Raw genomic sequence first — 6698 nt, forward strand, 5'->3', positions numbered from 1 at the left:
GTGCTACTTGTTCTACTTGTACCTTATTTGTGTATTACTTGTCTGTATTGCTTGTGTTTGTACAATTGAGAGATCCCTCATGTTGGTGTCGGTGGATGTTGGGGGCTATTCTTGATGAGGTTGATTGATAATGCGATTGCATGATGATGATTTTTGAATGAGATAATTTGAGTCCCCTGGGTAGACGCAGTGATGTGATTTCACTAGCTCCAGGCGAGGGTATGATGTATTGATATAGAGTTGCTGAGGCAGAACAACTGGTGATGGTTTTGCTTATGATTCTGAGTCTGATTCGTGGAAGAATCAGCGAGTTGGGAAAACATGTGTAACATAAACTAGATTTAGTATTCCCTTACGACAGATGCCTATTCATGGATTAGTGAGAATCTAGGCTGGATACTTGGTGAAAAGGAGTTTAGGATGCTTAGTGAGTTTTTATTGCAGTGCATTGTATTTATTTGGCACTTTTACCGTACTGGGAACCCATGGGCCCGGGGTTCTCATTCTGTATATATCTCTTGTTTTTCAGATACAGGTCCAGGTGCTCAGAAGTGAGCTATGGTACGTTTGAGAGACGGCGAAGATCTTTATTTTCTCTACTTTGTGTTTTGCTTAGAATCTCTCCATCTTTGTTTTGAAAAGATTATATTATGTATTGAACTCTTTTGGGAGTTGCCTATAAAGGCTCTTATGTTTTCTTTGCGAGAGATTAGGATATACTATTTTCAACTACTTTCATATTGTACCCTAGCCGGCCTAAACTTTGTGGGTCGCGACTAGTGGCTATTACTTATGTTATATATATATATCTATCTGTTATCTATCTCTTAATCTCCTTTATGCCTTGTCCGTATATCGCGTTCGGCTTAGCAGTTTAAGTTTTTGTTGTCAAAACGTGAGTGTTACGTCTTCGCAATTTTATTTCTACTCTTTTCAGGCTTCTCGATTAATTCTCCTTTCGATAATTACCTATATTTATATATTAAAAATCCACCTGAGAGTCGTACCACCGTAATATCATTGACTTATGACTCGAGCATAAGGATTTGAATATTAGGGTGTTACATTATGGTATCAGAGCAGTTCGTCCTCGTGAGCCTGAGGGATGGAACTGCTTATGCTTCAATGCATACTCTGGGTCTGTGCCTGTGCTAGTTAGGGTATCTAACCGATACATCTAGCATGAAGTCCATGAGTGTACCTTTGGTACTTTGAAGCACTATACTTCCGATATTGAGACTGATCAACTTGATATCGATTGTTTGGTGTGTATAGGAACCAGATGGTGCCTCGTGGACCCGGTCGGGGACGTGAGAGAGATCGTACTAGCACGCAGGAACCGGAAGTCAACCCGAATAACCCGGTAAACCTTATGGCGGCGTTGGAGAATATGGCTGCTACTATGCAAGCCACTGCGGAGGCTCTTGGGCAACAGATAAACAATAATGGCATTGGCAGAAGGGAAGCTCAGGGCCCGATGACACTGGCAACTTTCTTAAAGGTTAATCCACCTAAGTTCAAGGGAACCACCAATCCGACTGAAGCTGATACTTGGTTTCAGGCCATGGAGCGAGCACTGCAAGCGCAGTTGGTGCCTGAAGAGCAGCGTGTTGAATTTGCTACCTATTTGCTCACGGGGGAAGCATCGCATTGGTGGCAAGGGGCTCGACGTCTCCTGCAATAGGAGAATGATTCTATCACTTGGGATGCCTTCCAGGTGGAATTCTATAAGAAGTACTTTCCAAATTCCGCCAGAACAGCCAAGGAATTGGAGTTAGTGCAGCTGAAGCACGGTGATATGTCCATATCTGAGTATACAGACAAATTTGAGGAGCTATTCAGGTTTTCCCGCATGTGTCAGGGAGCTCCGGGAGACTTTGAGGAATGGAAGTGTATTAAGTATGAAGGAGGACTTCGAAGTGAAATCCTGAGCTCCGTTGGACCGATGGAGATTAGGATCTTCTCTGAACTTGTGAACAAGAGCCGTATTGCTGAAGAATATGTGAGGAAGGCTGTTGAGGCAAGGACTGACCGTCGGGAGACCCACCGCAGGGAGCACTGTCGGGAGTCCCACCGCATGGAGCACAATCAAGAATACCCAACAAGGGGTCAAGAGTTTAAGGGGAGAGGATACATATAACACTTTCCCCAAGGACGGAATAACTTTGCGACGAGTGAGGAGTCTCAAAGAAACGGTAAGGGAAAACGGGCAGCGGCTGCTTTTGATGTTTTGAGCTGTCAGAGATGTGGAAGTCATCACCCAAATAGGCCGTACTGATTGGGGTTAGGTGTATGTTACAAGTGCGGGTTACCAGGGCATGTATCAAGAAATTGCCAACAGGGAGAGAGTCAGGATGCGGGCCGATTGCGGCAGTAAAATTGAGGTAATTGCAATAATCAGGCTTAAATGATAGTGTGTGATTTTATAATACCGCCTGTACAGTAAAGCTGGGAATGTCGAGCTTAATATTAGACTGAGAAGCAAACCGGATGGTCCGAGTAAAGAATTGCCTTAATACAAATGGATAAATGCCTGTGATGTAAATGATTTTCTGTTGAGAATGATGTGTTGTGCTTGTTATGTAGTTGGTTAATTTCTGGATTTTTGGTGAAACGGATTGAACCTGTGACTTTTAGTTCCTTTGATTTAAATAGATATGGAATGGTCCTAAATGATGGATTTGGAAACGTTGATTTGAAATGCCAGTCATGCTAAGTTGTGGTTGAGTACTTGAGGAAATAAGTGATGGAACTAATACTTGACGAGAAATCAAAGTGGCATAGCGGAAGCTTGCTAAAGCGTTAGCATAGTATGGTAATAATAAGGAAAAGTGGGGTGTGATTAGAAATGCTTTATGCTTAGAGTACTTAAAAGTTTAGTGAGCTTATACAGATAATGATTCTAGATAATTGGAATTAATTGCAATGCTGATGCGGTACTGAGATTGGTTTGAGGGAACCCGTGAAGGGTGGTAAACTCCAATTTTTGGGGAGGTGCTGTTGAATTTTTTTTTCAAGAATTTGGAGGAGTGTTGGTTATATTTTTGAAAATGATTTTTGATCTGAGTAACTTCAACAAAAGAGATGTGTCTCGAAAGCTTTTATAGATTATTAAAGGAAAGCGGATTCTTAAGAGTTTGTCAGCTTGTTAGTCCAAACTCATTGAATTTTAAAAACGAAGAAAGCTTTGATTGATTATAGTGATGTAGGATAATGGCTATGATTATCGATAATGGCAATCTTATTGATGACATGATTCGAGATTTAATAAGGTGTGAGTTGATGAGATGGTAAAAATAAGGAACAAGGCTGTTGGTCGGCGTTGAACGAATGACCGAGACCCTCAGGAATAGAGAAATCAGAGCGCGGCAATGGAAGCGCGTAGAGTAAAAGGACCTTGGAATTGTTATGCGTTTGATATAAAGGCATACTATGCTCGCGTACTCGTAGGGATGGATGGAATTTTCGAGGGTGAAAATTTCTGTTATGGGGGTAGAATGTAATACCCGGTCTAACCGAAATTAATTAAATAATGAGTTAAGTAGGAGCGAATATGGTTGGAATATTTGGCAATTGGAATTTGATGATTTAAATATGATATTTGGATTCAGTGAATTTTTCCGAGTCGGAAAACATAGTTTTCTGCGTAAAAGCGCACAGTAGAATTTTGACCGGCAGTACCGGCTGAGACCTGTCTGGTACTGCAGCTGAGAAAATTGATTATGAGTAAATAAGATTAAGAAATGAGGAATTATAATTAGGGGAGGTAGAAATATTTGAAGTGCGATTTAGAGCGCTAATCTTAAAGGTTTTGGTCCAAAAATTGGGCCAACGGACAAAAATAAGTGAACTGGGCCTAAGTGGGCCCAAGACCCAACATATATAAACATTAGTTATGAGCATTTCAGCTCATTTTGCCCTAAAGAATGAGTGTTGGGCGCTGAAATAGAGAAGAGAAAATAGAAGAGAGAAAACCTAACTCTCTTTGATCTTCAAATCACCATAACTTGGCTACGGAGCTCCGATTGATGAGCCGTTTGCGGCCATGCGTTGCTCTTCTCATCCTCTACAATTCTATCTAAGTTTTGTGGTGAGTAATTCACTGTCCTCTGCCCAGTTTTCATTTCCTCTTCAAATTCGAATTTGGTTTGGGTTTTGAGGAAACCTTATGATTTTGATTGTTTATGAGTGCTCTAGTATGAGTCATGGGTGATATTCATCACAAACTTCAGTGGGTTAAGGTAAGAAATCCTTCAACCATTGTGAATTATCATTTTTATGAGCCCTAGGTTGATGTATGTATGTGATATTGGTTATGTTAGTGCATTTGATGGTTTTGGTGCACAATTGGGAGATTGGTATTGCTTGAGGAGCTTTGGTGAGGCTGTGGCTAAGGTTGGTGGAGACTTCCAAAGAAGAGGCTCAATTGATTTGGCTACAAGAGGTACGGTTTAAGTTTCATTTAAGTACCGTGTGGTGTGATAAGAATTCCTAGGCTAGATGCCCCTAGGATTAAGTTTGGATTGTGTAAATGCTTGGTGCTAATATGCATAGTTGGTATGTATTGTGAATTAATGATTGGGTTGAGAATTGTGTGGCCTTGTATGCTTGGTGTATTGAGAATTTGATGCATTGGATAATGAGTATTAATTTGTGGTTTATGTATTTAAATTATGAAATTGGGCCGGAGGCCGGAAAGAGGTAAGGAAGGTAAGTTGATGTGTACATTGTATGATGACACAAGTGATTGGATGAATTTCAAATAATGAATATATGAATGATTGGGTTGGTTATTGAATAATGAGGTTTAAGGAGTTGAAGTGTGGGAATTGGTAATTTTGGGTGAAATTGTATAGATGAGGTATGTTTGATTTTGGTTGAGATATATTATGTGGTCATATATGTGAGTATGATTATTGATGCCTTGATGGTATGATAATGTATGAGAGATATGTATGTTGTGATATATACTTGAGAAATGATTAAGGTTGATTTGTGGGTGAAACCATGTGACAGTGAGTATAACATTGATTATGTGTAATGATGATTGATTGGAAATAGTATTGTTGGAAATTGGGATGAGGAAAGATGTATGACATGTTAATGTGTTTGTAATTTAGCCATTTGTTTGAAATGGGTAAAAATGGTTATATGGTGGTTTTGTGAATCGTGGTAAAGTATCAATGTATGAGTTGAGGAGGCTTGATGTTGATTTTGGTATATTTTGATTGGTTTCAAAAAAGGGTTGAAATTGGCATGTTTTGGTTGATTTTGAAAAGAGTTGAAAATGGCTTGTTTTGAAAATGGCACTTTGTGGTTTTGTATGAAAAACATGGTTTTTGGGCATACTTTGACGGGACATAACTTGGACTACGGATCTCCATTTTGTGCCAAATCTGTTTAGAAATGAAATTGGATCCGGGATTTCCAAGCCGTTCGAAGAACGGGTGAAAAACGATTTAAAATGAGAACGTTATGTCCGTTGGAAGATTGAGGGGCTGAATCTGTGAATTCTGCAGCTTATTAACTTAGAAAATTTTTAGCAGAATGACCCCTCGCGCGTAGGCGCACTTGGCGCGTACGCGCCGTTCTTCCAGAAAGTGCCATCCACGCGTGTGCGTGATGTGCGCGAGCGCGCCGATTGTACTGCACCCAATGCCCAGCCATTTTCCAGAGAGTTGTGCCAGAACTATGCCAGCTTTGTGCCTGGGGCATGAGGGCACCCACGCGTACGCGTGGTTGACGCGTGCGCGTCGCTTGACTATTTTTCAATCCACGCGTTAGCGTGCATGACGCTTACGCGTCGATGAGTTTTTGATTCCATCCACGCGTGCGCATGGAGTGCGCATACGCGTGGCTCTATTTTCATCCCAAAGTTGATTTTTGAGTTTTAAAAGCCAAATCTCATACTTCTAAGCCTCCGATATCACCCATTATGTATTAAATCATTATGATATGCCTAGTAATGAGAAAGGAGCTAGGGGATGTGGTAACTTGCGAGTAAAGCAAGGGGAAAAGTTATTATCAATGGTGATCAACGATGATTATATGAGATATGGAGGATGACGGTAGAAGTACCGTGTATGCCATGAGCCGAAGGGCTATATCTATTGATAAATGGCTGGTTCTTGATTGAACCATGAGCCGGATGGCTGAGTTATTGCCGGATCACAGCAAAGCCATTATTGATTATGGCTGAGTATAAATGCATATATGATTAATGAATGAATGTGTTAAATGGATAATAATGGAAAATGTTGAAATGTGATGTGTAACCCCGGGTAGTAGGCAGTGGCGTTGTCCACTTGCTCCGGGTATGAGACGGAAAAGGATGTTTATGATAAATGAGTTAATTATGGAGTTTTGATTGAATGTAACTCTGATACCTAGGTAGTAGTAAGGGTTGGGGTTTGTCCAACTTGCTCCAGGTTAATGTTTGAGATTTGATAACAATGAGGATTTATAATATGAATTGAGATCGAATGAATATATGTTTGAGATACCTGGGCAGTAGAAAGGGTTGTGGTTTATCCCGCTTGCTCCGGGTCAATGCTTAAGATGCCTGGGTAGTAGCAAGGGTTGTGGTTCGTCCCACTTGCTCCAGTTCAGAGATTGTAACGCCTGGGTAGTAGCGGTAGTAGTGGTGAATCCACTCGCTCCAGGTTGAGCTTTTAAACACCCGCCTGGGTAGTAGCCGC

Source organism: Arachis duranensis, chromosome 3 (genome assembly GCF_000817695.3).
Source record: "Arachis duranensis cultivar V14167 chromosome 3, aradu.V14167.gnm2.J7QH, whole genome shotgun sequence".
NCBI lineage: Eukaryota > Viridiplantae > Streptophyta > Magnoliopsida > Fabales > Fabaceae > Arachis > Arachis duranensis.